The 22,080-nt window shown below is 44.0% G+C and overlaps 1 protein-coding gene across 6 annotated transcripts in view; it reads right to left on the reverse strand.

The window, feature by feature from the left end:
- RAPH1 (Ras association (RalGDS/AF-6) and pleckstrin homology domains 1) overlaps window positions 1–19,736 on the reverse strand; it is a 129,981-nt gene extending 110,245 nt beyond the window's left edge. For 2 of the 6 annotated variants that reach the window (XM_053281105.1, XM_053281080.1), the window contains exon 1: window positions 19,132–19,736. The gene's annotated coding sequence lies outside the window, so the exon portion shown is untranslated. Of the gene's footprint in view, window positions 1–13,553; window positions 13,632–18,760; window positions 18,780–19,131 lie in introns of those variants that run through there. The other 4 variants (XM_053281122.1, XM_053281114.1, XM_053281099.1 and 1 more) reach the window with 3 other exon arrangements.
- Window positions 19,737–22,080: the final 2,344 nt, after the last annotated feature.

Below are 22,080 nucleotides of genomic sequence, written 5' to 3' on the forward strand. Positions count from 1 at the left end.
TGCTTGGAGCGGTGAGGCCTACCACTTGTTCCCCTTACACTTGTCCAACATGGCTTGTTCTATCTAGCAGGGAGGCTGTTGTAGGCAGCCTGGTAGAAATCATAAATGCCCCTCTGAGGGAAGGCAGGATGCCTCCTTGTCTTAAGGAGGCAATCATTAGACCTCTTCTAAAGAAGCCTGCGTTAGATCCCTCAGAGTTGAGCAATTATAGGCCTGTTTCCAACCTCCCATGGCTGGGCAAGGTAATTGAGAGGGTGGTGGCCTCTCAGCTCCAGGCGGTCTTGGAGGAAACTGATTATCTAGACCCATTTCAAACTGGTTTTCGGGTGGGCTATGGGGTGGAGACTGCCTTGGTCGGCCTGATGGATGATCTCCAATTGGCAATTGACAGAGGAAGCGTGACTCTGTTGGTCCTCTTGGATGTCTCGGCAGCTTTCGATACTATCGACCATAGTATCCTTCTGGAACGTCTGAGCGGGTTGGGAGGCACTGTTTTACAGTGGTTCCAGTCCTACCTCTCGGACAGATTCCAGATGGTGTTGATTGGAGATTGTTGCTCTTCAAAATCTGAGCTTAATTGTGGTGTCCCTCAAGGCTCCATACTCTCTCCAATGCTTTTTAATATCTACATGAAACCGCTGGGAGAGATCATCAGGGGATTTGGAACTGAGTGTTACCAATATGCTGATGACACCCAGATCTACTTCTCCATGGGTTGACATATCCTCCCTAAATGCCTGCCTGGAAGCAGTAATGGGCTGGATGAGGGAGAATAAACTGAAGCTGAATCCAGATACGACGGAGGTACTTATTGTGTGGGGTCAGAACTCTAGAGATGATTTTGATCTACCTGTTCTAGATGGGGTCACACTTCCCCAAAAGGAACAGGTTCACAGTCTGGGAATACTTCTGGATCAACGTCTCTCTTTGGTTTCTCAGCTGGAGGCGGTGGCCAGGGGTGCTTTCTATCAGTTCCGGCTGATACGCCAGCTGCGCCCGTTTCTTGAGATCAATGACCTCAAAACAGTGGTACACTTGTTGGTAACCTCCAGACTTGACTTCTGTAATGCGCTCTACGTGGGGCTGCCTTTGTACATAGTCCAGAAACTTCAGTTGGTTCAGAATGCAGCAGCCAAATTGGTGTCAGGGTCATCTCGGAGAGACCACATGATTCCTCTGTTGATGGAGCTACACTGGCTGCCAATAGGTTTCCCGGGCAAAATACAAAGTGCTAGTTATAACTTATAAAGCCCTAAACGGCTTAGGCCCTGGGTATTTAAGAGAGCGTCTTCTTCGTTATGAGCCCCACCGCCCATTGAGGTCACTTGAGGAGGTCCGTCTCCAGTTGCTGCCAACTCGTTTGGTGGCTAAACAGAGACGGGCCTTCTCGGCTGATGCCCCAAGACTGTGGAATGCACTCCCTGCTGGGATACGAGCCTCCCCATCTCTGGCAATTTTTTTAAAAATACCTAAAAACACATCTCTTCAACCAGACTTTCTCAGCTTTTTAAAACTTGTTTTTAAATTGTTCTGATTATGTAATTGCTGTTTTACGATGTTTTTAATTGTTAATCGTTGTTTTATGCTTTATAATTTTTGTGTTAATTATTAACTGATTTTAATGGTGTTTTAATGTAAACCACCCTGAGCCTTTTGGAAGGGCGGTATAAAAGTTTTAATAAATAAATAAATAAATAAATAAATAAATAATATCCTGCACGTTATTATTATTATTATTTTACATTTATATCCCGCTTTTCCTCCAAGGAGCCCAGAGCAGTGTACTACATACTTGAGTTTCTCTTTCACAACAACCCTGTGAAGTAGGTTAGGCTGAGAGAGAAGTGACTGGCCCAGAGTCACCCAGCTAGTTTCAGGGCTGAATGGGGATTTGAACTCGGGTCTCCCCGGTCCTAGTCCAGCACTCTAACCACTATACCACGCTGGCTGAACGTTACCACTGTTTCAGATCTTCTGTCAACTAGATTGCACTCCAGCTTCAGAAAGAGCAAACACATTAGACCATTTCTTCACTGCTGCCAATACAATTGTAAAATGCTACCAGCATTTCAAATAGTAAGTAGTCTGGTGAACTAAGGTCCTTTCCACCAGACCTGCCATGTGAGATTCATTATCTACTTTACAGGTAGAATATTCACCCGTATTCTGCTCAATTTATCAGCTACAAGTTTGGAAGGAACAAGTTGTGAGGGATGTGTACACCTTTCCCAGCTAATCATTCAATCATGAAAAATTACTTCTTGTAGCCAGAAGTCTCTCCCTAAGGACAGTCTACCATTTGGTCCTTAAAGCTGTGATTTTGGGGGGGAGAACGTGACAGTAGCAGTTCAGGGCCTATACTAATTGTCCCCTTTGTTAAGTAGGGTCTGCCCAGGCTTGCATGCATGCATGCATGCATTAATTAATTAATTAGACTTCTATACTGCCCAAACCTTCATCTCTGGCCGGTTAACATAAAACACATATAAAAAGTTAAAATAATGCAACAATTTAAAAACAGCCATAAAATTAAAAACAGACTGTTTTAAAAAGCTGGGAAAGCTTAGGTGAAAAGATACATTTTCAGATGTTTTTTAAAAATTGCCATATGAATGGAAGACATGTGTGAACACTGTAAGATATTCCCCTTAGGGGATGGGGCCACTCTTGGGAAGAGCACCTGCATGCTGGCACGCGGAAGATTCAAAGTTCCCTCCCTGGCATCTCCAATGTAGGGCTAAGAGAGGCTCCTACCTGCAGCCTTGGAGAAGCCCATGCCTGTCTGCGTAAACAATACTGAGCTAGATCGACCAACGATCTGACTTGGTATAAGGCAGCTTCATATGTTTCTCATTATAGTATTCTAGACAAGATCAGATGATCAAGGCATGCAAATAATTTTTTATACCTCTGCTCAGCAACTAATGAAAAATAAGCCATGTTTTAATTTAAACTAAGGACAGGCCAGATAGAAAGCAACAATGGCTCTATCTGCACAACCAAATAGACAAAAGGCTCTTGGACTCTTCCTTCACATTATAAACTCTGGTGCAGCACTCTTTTACAGAGGGGAGGATGCTTGTTTTGGCTATAAGATTAGGTTCCCCCTTACACGTGACTGGAATCTCCAAGGTTGATCAAGTACAATGTCCTCTTGACTCCGTCATTTGTGCTACAAGTGTACACAACAAGAAGTTACATTGTGCAGTATCCATTCTTGGTAGTAGTTGCATATTAAAAACATCCTTCAAATATTAAGCTGGTCAAGCAAATTTTCACTTGTCAAGTAACATAATTTAGAGAAAAGAAACTTGATACCACCGTATTGCATGAACCAAGTTACTATTAGCAGAGTGATATTGCATTCCACCATTATTTGAACTAGAGAAGTTTAGAAAGGCTGAGAAGCTAGAATGTTCCAACAAAGAAACACAACTTGACAGAAATTTCTCACTTAAGAAGAACCAGTACATTCATATTTTATTTACATTAAATAAAGCAAGGAGATTTTATGAAGCAAGGATAAAAATGGGCATCTATCCAGATGACAGAGATTATCCTGGAAGGAATATCCCCGCCAAACAATTTCCCTTGTGAAACACTCATCAGCACAGCAGTACTTTATATGTTCTCCAGAAAGTTGTAGAGAATGAGTCTTGCATAAAAGCGCCAAAGTGAAGCAAACTCTGTGCGCCAGATGTTTCTCTTTAGATTGTGAGCCCTAAACATGGGACAGGCAACCATCTTTATCTATCTATATGTAAACCAGGGTGGATTTGATTTAAATCAAACTGATTTAAATCACTAGCAGGGTGGATAAAAATAAAAAAAATCTGATTTAAATCAAAAAAATCCGATTTTTTTGATTTAAATCCAGTTTTTTTAATTTAAATCCAGTTTTTTTTATTTAAATCGGTTTTTTTTTATTTTTATCCACCCTGCTAGTGATTTAAATCGTGATTTAAATCGTGATTTAAATCAGTTTGATTTAAATCAAATCCACCCTGATGTAAACCACTTCGATAATTTTTGTTGACAAGTGGTATATGATTATTCATAATTTTAACAGTATACCAGCATTGAATTCTAAATGCATTGGAATTAAATTTTATCTACCATTTCATTCTTCCAGAAGACTCAAGGATACCTTTTGCTATTGGTGCTCTGCTTCAGGCAGCAAAATGTCATGGGCGAGCACTGCTGAAAGAGGAGGTTGCAACAGAGGAGGTATCTGAAGTGTTGAGAGCTGAAGCACTTAAGAACTTTATAGATAAAAATCAGCACTTCAATTATGAAACAAAATAATGAGATGCCCATGCACATGCTGGGGTATTGGTACAATGGGTTCTCAATAGTCCACCTACATGAGGAAGCAAGATGATGTATTTTGCACTGGTTGAAGCTTCTGGACAGTCACCAAGGGCTGTGCAACAGAGCACACTTACTGCTGTACAGCTTTGAAGTCACAAAAAGATAACTGATGGCTCACAAGACATAATCCTTAGAAATAAGAGGCTCAACAACATCACTGGCCTTCAAGAGAGCCCTTAAGATTTGCTTTTCTGGTGTGGCTTTCCAGGGTTTTAAAATTATTATTTTTTAAATTCAACTAATTTATATTGTTTCTAGTTTGTTTTTTGTTTGCTGGTTTTAATGGATTACTTTGGTGTTTTGCTTGTGAACCACTCAGAACTGACAGATCATGTGGCGATACAGAAATATAATAAATATAGAAATGGTATTTATTTATTTAGCATATTTGTATACCACCTAAAATTCACATCTCTGGGCAGTTTACAGTAAAACACCACAGATTAAAAACTAAGACAAGACATTAAAACAATTTAAAACAATGATAGATTCTATAAATCTAATTAAAAGTCTGGGTAAATAAATATGTCTGCAAATGCCAAGGTTTGTCTGTATAAACAGAATGACTGTCCAGGACTGCTGAAAAGCACCACTTATTGACAAAGGGACGTTGCCTTCCTTTACATATTTTATTTGTAGTAAGAATAATCTAATACTACATTATTTTAAAGATGTTGCTTTCATTTGTGTTGATGTTCCAGGCTTTAAAAATAACTCATGTAATAAATTCATTCAATAATGTCTATAAATTATGACTTTCAGGATGTTTCCACATGGGATGAAAAAATGTCGCATTCCACTATTACATCACAGCCACCTGCATTATGCACTTTCACAATCCAGAATTTGTGATCATTGTTTAACTTAAGGTATGTTAGACCCACAGAAGAAAAGTACAGATGTTTCATTTTCAACAATGGCTATGTAATTTATATCTGTATAATACCATGCCAGTTCAACACAGGAAAATATCTATCTGGAAGATCATTTGCATTAAACCACCACAAGACTATAATTTCAATTTGGTACCTACCATGGGACAGTTATTTTATAAAGTTAAACTTTTTAAAACCCAGCTGAGATAATGCTTTATGTTTCATCATTTCATTTGTGCAAACTTTGTATCTCTGGGAGGCAGGTAAGTTGGGTTTACCCAATAATTGTTTTACTGCAAGGATATCCTATTCTTGACGGGGGGGGGATGTTTAATGTGATGTATGAAGACTGAAGAATAGGGGTGTGCACGGAACTGCCACACTGCGGTCCGGCACTGGGGTGGGGGGTCGCTTTAAGAGTGGCGGGAGGGTTTACTTACCCCTCCCGCCGCTTTCCGCTGTGGCGCCATAATTAGTAGAGTAATTGGGGCAGCAGGATACCTTCCTGCCGCCCCTTCCCCGCTGCAGCTCTGCAAAGCTCCCAGTAATGCTTTGCACGCACGTCATGTGCGCGCTTCACGTCACTGATGTGCACGCGCGCAAAGCATTACTGGGAGCTTTGCAGAGCCACAGCGGGGAAGGGGTGGCAGGGAGGTATCCTGCCGACCCAATTACTCTACTAATTACGGCAGCACAGCGGAAAGCGGCGGGAGGGGTAAGTAAACCCTCCCGCCGCTCTTAAAGTGACCCCCCACCCCCAATCCGAACCACCCAGGTCCGGACCGGTCCAGACCGGTCCAGAGGCCTTTTCAATGACCTCCGGACCGGTCCGGGCCCATCCCTACTGAAGAAGCAACAAAAAAAAAATAGGTGGACACAAATAAGGGTAATAAAAATAAAAGATTGTAAAATCAAGATTTAAAAGTTCAGATTAAAATCAGGTTTTTAAGTTTCAATAACAGAAAGCTTCTCTCTCTTTTAAAAGTCTTGCTAAATCAAACCTGGTTGTTAAATATATCAAAGAAAGTCTACATTCAGATCTAAAAATTGATTCTATGAGCCAATACTGAGTACACTGAATGATTTCTATGAAAGAACAAACCAAGGGGGGGAAATAAGCCTTTTGAGGTCAAGTATTAGAAATACTGAAGTAGTAGCTGGCAGTGTTCTAATTTTTTCATCTGTATGCGGAATTAGATTTGTTCTGGGTGGCAATATCAAGCCAGTGTGTGTGCACATGCATTCAGGGTGGGGCCTTCCCGATTCAACCTGAGTGGGATCTAAAATTAACTGAGCAGAGCTTTAAAAATGTGTGAGCGCAAACACATGCACATGCCTTAGAGGGAAAACTCCCAAGAAATGGGATGCCACGAATCCTACTACCTAAACCTGCCCAGCTACTCCCACCAGAGGAAGTACAACCCTGCCCAGAACAAAACACCACCTCCCCAGTCAGAAGGATCATCCACTGACAGTAGCTCCATCTTTTCTGGATTGGACTTCAGTTTATAACCCCTCATCTAGCCCATCACCAAACTCAGGTTCCAATTCAGCACTTCTGCTGCCTCACCTGAATCAGAAGAAAAAGGAGAAATAGAGCTGGGTGTCATCAGCATACTGTTGGCACCTCATTCACCCATTTCAAGTACCAGTAGATGTTAAATAGCATGACACACACAAGATGGCTGCAGGACTCCATAAGGCCAGCAATAGTCCCTCTGCACCACCTTTTAGAAACAGCAATCCAGGTGGGAATAGAACCAGAACTGCCTTTTCAGAAAGATATCATGATAGATGGTATTGAAAACTGCCAAGAGGTCAAGAAGAATTAGCAAGGTCTTACTTCCCTGGTCATTCTTCCAAAATAGGTTATCCATTACAGTGACTAAGGTGGTTTAAGTGTTGAAATGGATTCAGATAACCAGTCTTGGTGTTCTGTGCAATGGTGTTGCACGAAAGCTACTATTCAGCCACTTATCCAAGAAGGGGATATTTGCCACCAGCCAACGGTTGTGACAATCCTTGTAACACTATATGAACACAATAAGGGTGGAAGATTATTGCTTCTTTGCACTTATCACTGCCATAGTAGACTCATAGTGTGTTCTTACCTGTTTTCAATCAGATTCACAGTTTTTCACCACTTGTAACCCATCTCCTTAACTGCTTCATTACCCCAAGCTCCCTAATAAACCAAGGGACTGAACAGGTTCTTTTCATGAAAAGAGGGCACTTAATAGCAATTTTGTCAGCCACCAGCGTTATCTCCATTAGGAATGTGCATGGAATTGGTTCAGAGGCCCTTTATGGGCCTCCGAACCGGTTCAATCGGCCAGCGGTTCTGCCGGTTCGAAGGCGGGGGGCATACCTTTAAGGCCATGGGAAAGTGCCCTTACCACGCCCCCCAGCCGCATTTCCCCTGCTGGCACTCAGTTTTAAGAATCCCCATCAGGGCAGCAGCATACCTCCCTGCTGCCCCGGTGTTCTCCTCAGCCAGAAGTTAACAGAAGTACCCAGAGCATGTGTGCATACATTATGCTCACTGAAGTGCTCACCTAACATGTGCACAACGTGCATGGCGTGTGCACATGCACCAGGTACTTCCATTAACTTTTGGCTGAAGAGGACACCAGGGCAGCTGGGAGGTAGGCTGCCACCCCAACAGGGACTTTTAAAATTGAGAACCAGCAGGGGAAATGCAGCAGAAGGGGTAAGGGCAGCCTCCCCCGCCCTTAAAGGTATGTCCCCCCACTTTCAAAGAAATCCCCGCCGGTTCCGTGCACAACCTAATCTCCATATAACTGCTAACCCCTGCTAACCTGGCAAAGAGGCACCTTTTAATGTGGTGATTCTCTTTATTTAGCAGGGGGAGAGTAACTGGCCCTATCCACCCCCAGCACAGTACCTCCAGTGGCTGTTGCTGGTATCTATCTTAACTTTCTTTTTAGATTGTGAGCCCTTTGGGGACAGGGTTCCATCTTATTTGTTTGTTATTTCTCTGTGTAAACCACCCTGAGCCATTTTTGGAAGGGCGGTATAGAAATCAAATTATTATTAATAATAATAATATCCCATTAAGTGACTAGGCCATTGACAGGAGCATCAGCTATGTCAACACACACTCTCCAGGGCTCAGGAATCCAATGGGATTCATCACCCTCTGAGGGCTGACCATCCTAACAAGTCCACTAGTCCTGTGGAGAAAAACCATCACTTTAAGTCTAAACCTCACTGGGAAGTAATCCGTCAATGACTATGGAACCAAAATCCTCCATTCTCAGATCACCATCCTCCTTTCCAGTCTGCAATACCAGGTCCAACCACATATGATGGGCCAACGACACAATGGAATATTCTCATAGTTATCATGCAAGTCATGAAGTCCTGATTTCCCTTTCAAGATGGTTTTGACATGGATGCTGAAGTCCCCAAGGTCACATGCTTTGTAATCCTCAGCACCAAGTCCAATACATCTTCTGCTAACTCAGGCAGGGATACTGTTAGGCAGCAGGTATACCAAGGGTACACTAATCTGTTCTGCCTGTCCACTACCAGGTACAAACACTCAGAACTGGGGCCTGGCCACGCAGGAACCCCAGAGAGGGAGACATTCCTGTAAGACACAGTTACAAACTCACATGAGAGTTCCCATCAAGCTTATGTTGATGCTGTACTGAAAATTCAGGTGGATGCAGCAAGAAGTCAGTTCCTTCCAATTTGTTCACTCAACTCGCATCAATGCAAGCCAGCTTAGAATTCTCTTCCAGGATGAAATCACGTTCTTTTATGATGAAGTTGTTGACTGCTTCAACAACAAGGGTTGACCTGCAACCCTTCAACAACAGACTGCTTCAACAACAAGGGTTGACTGCAAATTGGCAGGACAACTCAGGTCACCACAGCTGCCAGAAGGACCAAAATGAGGGGCAACTTTTACATAACTGATCCCCCTTACCACTCCTTTAACTTCACAATGCTATGTTATTGCTCCAGATTGCTTCTGGCCCCTGTGGGCTTTCCAAATTCACAAAGAATGCTGTGCACTATTTCGTCACACAACACATAAATTATAAAACCAACTACTGTAAAGCATGGCATGGACACTAAAATGGCTTCAAAAGGGGATTAGACAAATTTATAGAAAAGAGATCCATCAACAGGTATTAGCCATGAGAGCTAAATGGAACCTCCATGTTCTGAGGCAGTTTGCCACTGAATATTGGTTGTTGAGGGGCCCCTAGCAAAGCGCTACTGCCTTCAACTTAACGTTGGCTGAACTTACTTTGGCTCCTCCATCCCACAAGATAGTGGTTCAATGGGGCTGTGCACTTGTATAATGAACCACAAGTAAAATATTGAATAACTGATTATGTACTATATTACGAGCTTCTTACTGGGAACCAGGGAGTACCTTGTCAGTGCAGTTGCTGGATCCAGCTTGTATTGTAACTGAGTAAGAAGGGCACCATGTACCATTTTCTACAACAGTAAAACAAATTTTATATAGATAGCGGGGGGGGGGGGAGATTGTAAGTGATCTACTTAATTGCAAATCTTAACTTTTAATGGTTCTGTCAACTTGTCAAACAGTTAATTAAAATCAATCCACCTTGTCATAAGCCATTTTTTGCCATAAACAGAGGCCAATTGGGACTTTTAAAGGCTAGTACTTGCATCCAAGACACTACACACGACAAAGGAAACTATGCTAAATACTACATAAATTTTATCATGGGACTTTAGAATGTTAGTAGGTGCTGCTTTATATTTCCTTTACATTTCTTTTTAGATTCTGAGCCCTTTTGGGAAAGGAAACCATCTTATTTATTTTTCTGTGTAAACTGCTTTCAGAACTTATGTTGAAAAGCGGTTTATAAATATTTAAAGTAGCAGTATCTATATTCTCAAGCACAGTAGCATGTTCCCAATGGGTCCATCACACCTTTAAGTATCACACTTTGGCAGCTTCTGAAGTCTGTTGTTCCCTGGGGCTGCATTGGTCTTTTCATGGCCCAGCAGCCAGGGCCTTTCCAGGACGGCAGGCTTAACCGTAGAATTATGTTGGGTAAAGTAGAGTGAGTTATGAGGTAATATATTAGGCTCAAATAAAGTGCAATAAAGATAAATCGAAGAAACCTGGGAGCCGTTCACATAGGGCTGCTTTAATAGGGTTCCTGTCGGTTCCTTCAAAAAATTTTCTGTACTCCGTTCATATCATGCACCGTTCAACTCTATGTAGGGAGTACCACTCCCAGAGTGGTTCACTGGGAGTATACTACTCCCAGTGGTACTTTATGGTGAACATAAGAACATAAGTAGCTTATGCTAAAGCCTCACTTTAAAAACAACAACAACATTTGCTTGGTGATCTTGCAGAGCATTGTATGCACCCTTCCTGCACTTGGCGGGTGCATACAATGTTCCGCAAGATCACCAAGCAAAAAATAAATAGTTGCTAGTTTGAATGGTCTGTTTCCCAGACTATGAGGAACACCTATATCATGCAGCAGTGATATAGGAAGATGCTGAAAGGCATCCTCTCATACTGCACGGGAGATGACAATGGTAAACCCCTCCTGCATTCTACCAAAGAAAACCACATGGCTCTATGGTCGCCAGGAGTTGACATCGACTCAACGGTACAACTTTTACCTTTTACTTTACTTATGTTCTTTTGCTCGCTATAAAGTACCACTGAGAGTCAAACAGAGTCAGGAGGCTTTTCAAAAGGAAAAGGAAAGAGAGAGATAAATTTTATAAAAAGAGGAAAAGAAAATGCACCTTGAGATTACATAGGACTCAAGATCACCAAGCAATTTTTTATTTTTTTTTAAATGAGGCTTTAAGAAAAGGCTCTCTATCACTATGGACCCTCCATACATCTCAGAAGAAATGCTGGGGTACTTCAAAGTTAGATATTAAGTGACATGCATAAACATAGCTCATGAATAGGGATGTGCATGGAACCGCGGAGGCATGGTCCGGTGCAAGCAGGGGTCTCCCTTTAAAGGCGGGGGAGGTTTTGCACTTACCCATCCCACCACTTTCCCCCCACCAGCGCTATTTCTGTGAAAAGTGGGGGGAAAGTGGTGGGATGAATATAATCAGCAGATTTTAACTGTTATTCTCAACAGATTTAACACTCAATCAGATCAGTAATTCAAAAACTACATCATGCCCAAGAGAAGCAGAAAAGCTTTCTTCAATCCAACTTGACTATGAGTCAAATTTACCACATATGGTAATTATTCAATAAAATGAATAGATGTTTGAAGTTGAAATTCTACATATTTCAAACTGGTTTTTTTACTTGCCTTTTACAAGCATATTCATAAAAAGCTAGTTTAAACCACGCAGAGCATCTACGTGCTACTACTTGATTGCTCCCCTCACCTGCACCACACTCCTGCTCCTCCTAATCCATCCTGTTGCTTCCATCCCCCTCATGCCTCTTGATCACTCCTCTGTCCCTTTACTCCACCCCCCTCACCCCTCTTGGTCGTGGCTGCAGCATTGCTGGTGCCTACTGGCCAAGCTGCAGCCCCCTATCCCCAGAAACCTCCCCACCCTCACCTGAGCCCCGCTCCTGCTCCTCCCCACAGGAGCAGTAGCAGCAGCGGTTGACCGGGCCCTTCCTTGCTGCCGCCACCACGGCCGCTAGTTCTCCTAAGGCCACTGACAGGCCCAGGCCCATCCCTTGCCTGCCTGTCTCCCTCCACCAATGGCCTCGGTAGCCCCAAACAGCAGCAGTGGTTGACTGGGCCCTTCCTTGCTGCCACTGCCCATGAGCACGTTCCCCTCAGGCCACTGACAGGCTTGGGCATGTCCCTCACCCTTCCTTCTTTCTCTCACTCTTCCCCTTTGTCTTTCTTCCCCTCCCTTTTTCTTTCTCTATTTCTTTCTCTCTCTCTCCCTGAGTTAACAAATCTTGTTTCCTCACCTAATTCACAGAACAGCAGCCTAGATATAGATACAGAGATATATTCCTCTCCTCTATAATCATGAACTGCTGCATGGGATACTTCCAGTTGTATCCATTCAACGGGGCGGCAGGGAGGTATGCTGCTGCCCCGATTAACTTTGGAAAAGAGAAGCGCCGTCGGGGGGAGAGCAGAGGGAGGGGTAAGTGCACCCTCCTCCACTCTTAAAGCAGCACTCCCCCACCACCATTGAACCAGCTGCCTTCTGAACCAGTTCAGAGGCCCAAAGGGCCTCCGAATCAGTTCCATGCACATCCCTACTCATAAGGAGTTGATACCAATTCGACGGCACACTTTACCATTAGTCAGTTTTTATTACAGCCATTGGCCAGCCAATTACCTTTAGTTCTTATTCATTTTACACAGATCTCTATCCTATTTTAGGTTTATAATGGTGCCCATGTTTGAAAAGCTTTGCCCAAAGCCAGCAGACTAGTACAATTAGATTTTATGAGTATCAAATCCTAGTATAGGTTATCAAGGTGATTAAGATTTCACCCTGGCTATACTAGCTTTCCTAGTATAGGTTATCAGGATGATTAAGATTCATCCAATTTACTTCTTTGGAGTATATATAGGGCCAGCCCATTCACTAGGCAGACCTAGCAGGTTGCCTAGGGCACCAACTCTTGAGAGGCTTCAGCTCCCTGGGTGGAAGTTGAATGGGCAGGGCCCACCTTCTGGCTGGCCACTGGCTTACTTCCCTCCTCCTCCTCCATTCCTAGGCCCTCCCTACTTCACTTTGCAGTGTTACTGCTGCGACTGCTCAGGTGGAAGTCTCCATCCTGGTTTCTCAGGTGCCTGGTCTCAAAACAGGAAGTAAGTGATACGACGGTTTGGCTGTGGTTGCGCCTGGTTGGTTGCAAAGCTCTTCACAGCACTGTTGAAAGCTGCCTCTCAGGGGAGACAGTTTGGTTGGACTGACAATCACAGGATCTGTACTGCCGAGGGGAGGGAGGCAGCACCAGCAGCAATAGCAGGAGGGCAGGCATTCGGTGGGCTCCAAGGTCCCCAACTCTTTCCCCTCTCCCACTGTATTGCCAAACCAGTATGGGCTAGTCATTCACTGGTCATCTGCACAGGCTGATCATTCAACCCAGTGAATGAGCACCTTGCGCAATTCAAGTTGAAGCAGGAGGTTGGCACTTCTCAGCCGGGGGTGGGGGAGTGGCAAAGTCAAGCTTTGCCTAGGGCACCAAACACCCCTAGCTCCGGCCCTGAATATATATGACCAAAAAATAAATGACCATGCCAATCATATTTTATTACATGTATAAACATAGTGTCATAAAAAGAAAAACGTACTAAAAAGCTCACTATAACCTACCTATACCTCAAAGCAGTAGAAGAGATGACATACGTTGAAAACTGAAGGGCACTGCAAACATGTGCCTCCAATATGACTTGAACAAACTGCATGATAGAAAAGAGAAGAAAGAGGATAAAATATGGCTCAGAAGCAGTTAAGCCAACATCTGCTAGGACGGTGGTACACGATCCAGGGGTCACATGGGCAAATTTAAAACACCTCAGTGTACTGATGTGTCTTCCATAAATGAATACTAGCAGCTACATATCTTTTTGCACAAGAAAGTTTGCGTGATAAGAGAGGATGGTCTGGAGATTAAACGTTATGGGGCAAAAGTGCCATGAATGGCGTAATTAGGGTCCTCTCTAAGCAAAGACCCACTACGACAAGGCATGAAGCAGAACTAGGATAGTATGGGGAAGCTGCCTGCTAGGACAGTGGTACATGATCCAGGGGTCACATGGGCAAATATAAAACACCTCAGTGTACTGATGTGTCTTCCATAAATGAATACTAGCAGCCACATATCTTTTTGCACAAGAAAGTTTGCGTGATAAGAGAGGATGGTCTGGAGATTAAACGTTATGGGGCAAAAGTGCCATGAATGGCGTAATTAGGGTCCTCTCTAAGCAAAGACCCACTACAACAAGGCATGAAGCAGAACTGGGATAGTATGGGGAAGCTGCCTGTATGTAAAGTGTGAATTTGCACTTTGAAGAATGCATAAAAAACAAATATGAAGATACTCAATAGGTTGACCCACAAAACAGTGATCTGAAAACATATCATGAACAGCGTTCATCATCTTCTGCAGGCAAACTGGCCCTTGGAAATTTCCTAGTGAATGTCACTTTGGTTAAGAAAGTTGAAATGGAGAAAGGCTGGGGGGGAAGGTACACAGATAGAGAAAGTGCTTAAAGTTGTGTAGTAGGTCAAAAATGCTTGAAAACTACAAAAAGCTACCTATAAACTCACACATATTCACAGAAAGTTACCAATGAGGATGTATTTTACAAGAAAAATCAAGCTAGCTTTATAAGATAAAGACAATTAAACAGGTCATAATATCAAGGAGGAATTTGACTGCAGCCAAAGAGAACAAAATGTTTTAAAGTACTACTTTCAACTTGCAAAGGGATACAAAAGCAACCTGGAGTGCCATTGCAATAAACTCTGGATCTCCACAGATGTAGAAAAGTCATCTACATGTGAACAAAAGGTAGCAGAAGAACAATGCTATCAAAAAATGATGCAAGTACAGCAACTGACAACCACCCAAATCATAGGGTGATTGACAACCACCCAAATAATATCTCTCTCTCTCGGGGTGGGGGGGAGATCTAGGCACATTCCTGCTTCCCCAGGGAAGAAAAATCAGATTCCTTGTGATATTGTCAAGATATCTGAAGGAAACAGCAAACATACACTATCTGTTAAGTCAGAATGGGATAAAAATAAACACAATTGAGGCAGAGTTCATGTAGAGCTGTTGGTGAAAAAGCATATACAGTAATAAGACAGGTCTTGACAAATCTCCCGCACAAGGGAGCTATGGTGCCTAAAAATTTAACAGTGGTGTCTAGACTAAGATATTCAGAGGTAGTTATCTATCTATCTATCTATCTATCTAATTATCTTGGGTGTGCCTTGGAATGTGCGTCTTGGCACCCAGCTGATTGGCTGGGTGGCGGAGGCACTTGATTGGCTGAGCCGCACCCAGGAGGATTGGTCACCGGCGGGCCCGGCTGCAGAGGCCAGGCGCCTGTTGGAGACCAGGGCGGTAAGGAAACGGGCGGCAGGACTTCCCTGTTCGCCGCCCAGGAGGAGGAATGGCAGTGGCGGGGCCCTTTTTGGTCACCCGCCGCACTGTAAGGGGGGCCTGTGGCAGTGGTGAGGTCCGGCCAAAAATGGCCACCCGCCGCTGTAAAATACTCAGTGCAGGTGGAGGGAAAGGGAGGGCAAGAGAGAGTGGGGCAGGAGGGTGAGAGAAAGGGGTGGGAGGGAGAAGGAGGGCGAGTGTTGGATGGAAGGGGGAGAAAGGGAGGGCAAGAGAGAGTGGGGCAGGAGGGAGGGAGAGGGGCAAGAGAGTGAGGCAGGAGGGAGGGGGGAACAGCTGGCCCCAAAGAGCGCACAGATGCTCTATGCAGGCCAGCTAGTTTAATAAAATACCTATTTGTCCCAGTCAGCCCTGCTTCTACTCCAAGTATGTTACTTGTAAAGATGATAAAGAAAAGCCCATTTACCTTCCCCCTGTACAATGTCCATAAGTCTAGTAATTTTGTCAAGAGTAAATTGTCTTGTTCCTAAACTTTTGGGCTGGCGCTTGGATCCAAAGAAAATTTGTCAAGGCCTGTATTAAGAACAAGGATTTAGAAATATTGGTTTAGAACCATATGAAAAATTGTATGATAAACATGAAATATGAGAGGGATATATTAGTTAAGTTCAAATCCTTTCCCTGGCATGTCTATGGGCAACGTGCACCTATAACTGAAATGTGTGCTCTAAAGTACCTGCTCATAATGTAAGAAATAGGGATGTGCACGTACCAATTCAGGGGTCCTTTTCTGGACCTCTGGACTGGTCCGGCGTTCAAGCCAGTTGGGTGGTGGTGGGGCTACCTTTAAGGGACCAAGAGGTTGCTCTTACCCACCCATCACCGCGTTTCCCCTGTCGGCGCTGTCTCAAAAACTGCTGGTGCAGAGTGGCAGCATACCTCCTTGCCGCCCCGGTCAGCGTGAAACTGGAAGTGCCCGACACTTGTGCACACGGAGAGCAAGAGAATGGAAAACACACATAACTTGAGAAATACTCAAAGTGTTTTGATCAAACTGTATAGCAACTAAAACAGGTCACCTATATTAGGCGAGTCATGCAAGTGTTCATAAGGTGGTCAAAGGCAGTGGAAAAATATTGTTTATCTATATTATACCAATTCTAATACTTGCCTTGCTCTTTAAGGTCAAATTCCCTCAACTTTGTTTATATACACCCATATTTATATTGTATGTCTAAAGTGTTCTATGAATATTTCTACAGAACCAGGATAGCTATCATATTTCTCCTTTGAAAAATAGAATTCCTTTAACTGTTATATGCATTAGTACCCTAGCTAATTAACATACATATGAAATTATCTAACAATTACAAGTTCATAGGAGTATTTTAGAAAAAATTACTATATTTGCAGCCTGATCCTATGCATGTTTACTCCAATGTAAGTGTCAGTGTCTTCAATGGTGCTTACTCCCAGATAACTATTACAGGACTGCAGTTTGTCTCTTTCCAAAACATTGATTACTTATGTGTAAAGAAGCCACAAATAGTGAACACAGTTCTCCACAACTGTTTTCTTAAAGTTTATTTTTACTGGAATGTCTATTAGGAACCAGTGTGACATACAGAGAAGGGCTACAGGCTAACTGAAGCATGCATGGCAAAACAATTACATTTATATTCTATGCACATAATGTGCCAGTTTCTCTTTAACTGCCAATATTGTTAAATTCAGTCATTGGGGGGGAAACGTAGACACTAGAATCTGAATCAGCATTTTTTCACATCCTTAAACTTCGCCTCCCCCTTCATTTACAAGGTTTTCTTCAACAAGCAAAGGGCTGTAATTTAGCAGGCTATACACAGAACAGCAGAATCACTCAATCTCTCTATATTTCTAAACATATATATTTGGCTTCATTGAACTGCTCTAAGGGGAGAAAGACAATTTTCATTATTTGTGAAAACATAATATGTTTCAAATTAGACGAGACTACGATAATCAATCAAACAAACAACTGCTTTTTAAGATATGAAGTTCATTCTTCGGCTGTTTTGGATTTTACAGTTTTATCAGACCATATGTCCTCAGCTCTTGCAAAAGATACAAAATATTGACTTTAGAAGAAATTTCACATATTGCATTATAGAAGTTTCAGCAATATATATTATTTCTAGGTTCCACAATTAGTTTGAAAAGCCCGGGGTATCGACTATGGAAATGCAGAAATAAATTGTATTAAAAGCATGGGAGGAGGGGGATACTAGGTCAATATTAATTACATGGGGGTGGGGAAGGGTACATACCAAGAACAAATAATAATGAGCAGCAAACAAAATATAGCTTTTTCAATACAAATACTGTTCCCACCCTTCCCAGCACTGATTTTTTTTTTAAATCATGCACTCGAAACTCTCTTTACTTTAATGGAAACCACCAGCTCTGCCTGCAAGATTCTTTAGTAATACGCAAGCCCACTACTGTCAATAGCTATGTGAACACATTTTTAAAAGGAAACATTTACTTCACACCAATCAACACTTACTAGCCCTTCATAGGCAGTCCTTAAATTTTGACACTTTGGTTAATTACACCACATGATTTGCTTGTAGATGGGGACTATATGTTGGTTCCAGTTCCACAGGGTGGAGTCGCATTGGAACAGACATGGTCTGGATTTCTCACTATCGAACAAATCCTTCCTCTTGCAACCGTCAAGTTTATTTTGAAACCACAGCTAAGTGATATTGCTCCCCTATTCTTACATGCAAATCTCTGCATATTTCTCGGGAATACCACAGGGAAAGATTTCAGACTGTGGTGGGGGGGGAGGGGAAAACAGCTAACCAGAGTACTAGACCAACCCCTTCACATAGCCTATGCTTAAATGATTTCAGAGGGAAGGAGTGGAGGTTGGGCTGAGGCTGGATCCGCCAGCAGTTTTAGCTTACTGATAAATGAAAAGGGATGTAATGCCGTTTTTCTGTCGCAAACCCATCCCTTCTTCTGTATCATGTAGGCTGGAGGAATGATAACTGCCCCTCAGTATTCCTTCTATGGGTCCATGGAGATCTTTATCCCATAAAGGTATTTACTGTATATATCCAGCTATCCCTTACCCACACCCTATATATAGAATAGACCTTGCACCACTCCCAGCCTCTAACACAGACAGACACAGCTTTGGGTCTACATATGTTTTAGGAAACTCACCACGGGGTGTGTGTGTGTGTGTGTGTGTACATGTATATATTTAAAACATTATTTCTCTTCTCTCCCCACACCCACCACATAGCGATGTGGCATTTATGCCTAACCTCAAAGGGAGAAATGGGTGTTGGTTTAGTCTGACCCAGAATCACGGACAATAAGAGGGGAAGAGCTCTCTCTCTCCCCCACCCCATTTTTCTAGCCCTCCCTCACAAGTCAGACAGACACACACACACACCCCTTGGTCTAGAACCAGCAACCATTTCCATTTCGTGTCAACAGAATTCCCGAGGAGCCTCCCTGAAGAAGAAAAGGAAGCTGGAAAGGGGTGGGGTGGGGGGAGGGGAAAGCAGGCGAGGAGGGAGAATCGCCCCCCACCCACCCCCACCCCAATGTTCACCTCAACTCGGCTCCCCACCCTGATCATCTGAGTCTGCTCTGCTCCTGCGGGGAAACGGAGAGGACCCCATCCACCCCCCAACCCCAGGAAACCTGGGGAGCCCCAAAGGGCGGGACTCCGGGAAAATGGTGGGAGAAGGTGTGGTGCTCTACGCTCCGCTACTCCCCTCCTCGAGCTTAAAACAAGGCAGAGAAGAACTGTGGACTCACGGTGGCGGCGGCGGCGGCGGCTGTTGCTGGAGACCCAGCGGCGGAGGCGGCCACTCTCTCAATGCCCTGCCTATTGCCGGCGGTCGCTGCCTTGGGTGGCTGGGCTGGTGGTAGCTTCCTTTAGCCGAGACTGGAGCCACCCCCTCCGTCCACCGTGCCGTGCCAGCCCAAAGCCAGAAGGGGAGGCTCCTGGCGGCGGCAGCGGCGGCGAGACTTCCTTCCCCTTCTTCCTCCTCCTCCTCCGTCTCACACTCTTGAGCCCGACACAGCCAGCCGCAGCCACCGCAAACGTCGGCGAGCAGCCCCGCCGGCCGAGCTTTCTCGGGCTCAGCCAGCTCCAAGCGCGCTCACTTCCGGCGCGCAGGCCTCTCCCGCTTGCCTTGCTGCCTCACCGCGCCGCCGCCCGCTTTCCTCGACTCCTTCTCTTGCTGCAGGAGGAGCGAGCCACACGGCAGCCGGCTGCTGGCTCCCGCCTGGCCCCATTCAAACGCAGCAGCAGCAGCAGCAGCAGCTCCCCTCTCCACACCCTCCACCCTGTCTCTGCGTTCGCCGTGTGCGTGGGGGGGGGGGAGCCGCGCCCCCTCCTCCTCCCCCCCCCGCAGACAGTGGACGCTGCTGCACCAGCAGCCAACTGGGTTCCGAACTGCGCCTTTCCCTCCCACCAACCCGTCAAATGGAGCAAAGCCCACAGAGGGTTCAGAATCCGCCTTTCACTGAAGAGCCAGCAGCAGGGCCAGGACCCGATCACGAAGCGTTGGGGCATGTGCAGAATTCTTTCTGGTCATCCGCGAGGAGCTACAGCAACCAGCACGTCAGGGATTAAGGGGAAAGGGAAAGACCTCCAGGTCAAAGAGTGTAAATCACTGCTAGACATGTTGATGTTTGGATCTTCATGTCCAAATGGGAAAAGACTCCTGTTTGAAACCCGAAGAGTTGCTGCCAGTTGGTGTTAACCATAATGTCCTAGATGGACCAATGGCCTCGCTCAGTATAAGGCAGCTTCCTGTGTTTATATTCAGTAATAAAAAAACTTTCAGTTTAAGATGAGAGTTAAGATGCTTTACATTTTCACTTATCTTCTAAAAAGGATGGAAATTGCAAGTTAGGTGCCCGTCTGAACTTCTGCACCATATAAATGGTAAAGACTTTGTACACTCTGGTATATAATGATGGCTTTAGAAATGAGGCTGATCACTTTGCCTTGATCAGAGATGCATCAGGCAGAAATTCAGGGGCATCTCTAGAAAGTGATATGGGAACCTGTACATATTAAATGTCTGCCTGGATGCATTCCCCCCCCCAATGTCCAACTGAAAGCCCAAGGCAAAGTATGGGTGCATGGAATTTCATTTCTAAAGGCATCATCATATACCAGACTGTACAAAGTCTTTATAGCTTATATGGCGCAGGAAAGCTGGCCACATCCTTGACAACATTGTGCACTGCTGCAAGACCACCTTACTGGTGGTGGGCAATGCTGTGGGCACAGCTTCACAAGTCCTACTGCACAGACTCTTTCAGCAGGCATGATGCATTTTTCAGCCTCTTAAAATACAATGATGAGGATCAATTGTGAAATAACCATCAATTTGGACCCAGAAGGATATATAAAAAGCACTTTTCTGGCATGCCGTCTAAAGTTTGAAACTACAAAAATGAACTACAAAATCATTTAAATACCACTTCCTCAGTCCAAAAAAATGTTGTCAACCCTTTAAGCCCCTGTTCAAAAAGAGAACAAATTTTAAACTGCTGTATCTAAGCCATTTCCCAATGGATCTACACCAGATTTGCAGAGGAGGTGTCTCTTGTCACCTAGTGAATGTGTGATGATAGCCAGGCAAATTAGACAAATGGTTTTGATTTTATAAGCAATAGAATGTTCAGGGCTTACAATGGAGGAATGTTGAAAACACTCACCATCTTACCTATACAGGCATTATTGCCCCAGTATAATGTAAATGAACTGTGCCACCACAGCAGAAGAAGAGGGAGACATTTGCTACCATTTAAAACAGCACCCATCATTACTTGTCAAAAGGGTAGGGAAAGTACATCCTTTTACTGTTCTTTAATCACGTTGATTGCATGAAAGGTTCACAGTCACCACTTTAGTCACTTTGTTTGTATACCAGGCCCACATACACTTTAACCACCCTGTCTGCATATCTAACAGTAGAGGTTAAAAACTAGTGAGTCACCCCATGCCTTCAGTGAATAAAGCGGATTACATATTTGTCAGAATCCCTATACTATTTTGTGGGTTACTATAAACCGTAAGTGGCACAGCAGGGAAATGCTTGACTAAGAAACAGAAGGTTGCCAATTCGAATCTCCGCTGCCACTATATCAGGCAGTAGCGATATAGGAAGATACTGGAAGGCATCATCTTATACTGCATGGGAGGAGGCAATGGTAAACCCCTCCAGGGTGCTTTCCAGACTAGACCCTACAACGGGGTCAGGATGTATCTCAGAAGTGTTCTTCCACACTTCCCACATCGTGACCGCAGTCCCTACGTGGACAGCAGGGTGCCATTCACATTTCCAATGCCTTGTTGCAAATTTAATCATTGTGATATAGATCAAGGACGTCGTATATCCAGCGTGAAAATGTTGCTGTTTTTTCAGGTTGTTAGTTGCTGCGAGACTGCTCCCAATGCAACTTGCCCGAATGGAGGTATTTTGCTGCTGTTTCAGCAGCTAGTCTGGAAAGCGCCCTGTATTCTAACAAAGAAAACCACAGGGCTCTGTGGGTACCAGGAGTCGAAATCGACTTGACGGCACACTTTACCTTTTAAAACTTACACTCTGATCCTATGCTGAAGTCTATAGGATTTTCCCCCATGTTAAGCCCTATTCTTGTTGTATGTGTATACTGGTGTCTGTACACATTTACATGTTTTAGTGTTAACTGCTATACATGCAGTCATTTCAAAAGTGAACCTGT

The sequence above is a fragment of the Hemicordylus capensis genome, chromosome 1 (genome assembly GCF_027244095.1).
Source record: "Hemicordylus capensis ecotype Gifberg chromosome 1, rHemCap1.1.pri, whole genome shotgun sequence".
In the NCBI taxonomy this organism is placed as follows: domain Eukaryota; kingdom Metazoa; phylum Chordata; class Lepidosauria; order Squamata; family Cordylidae; genus Hemicordylus; species Hemicordylus capensis.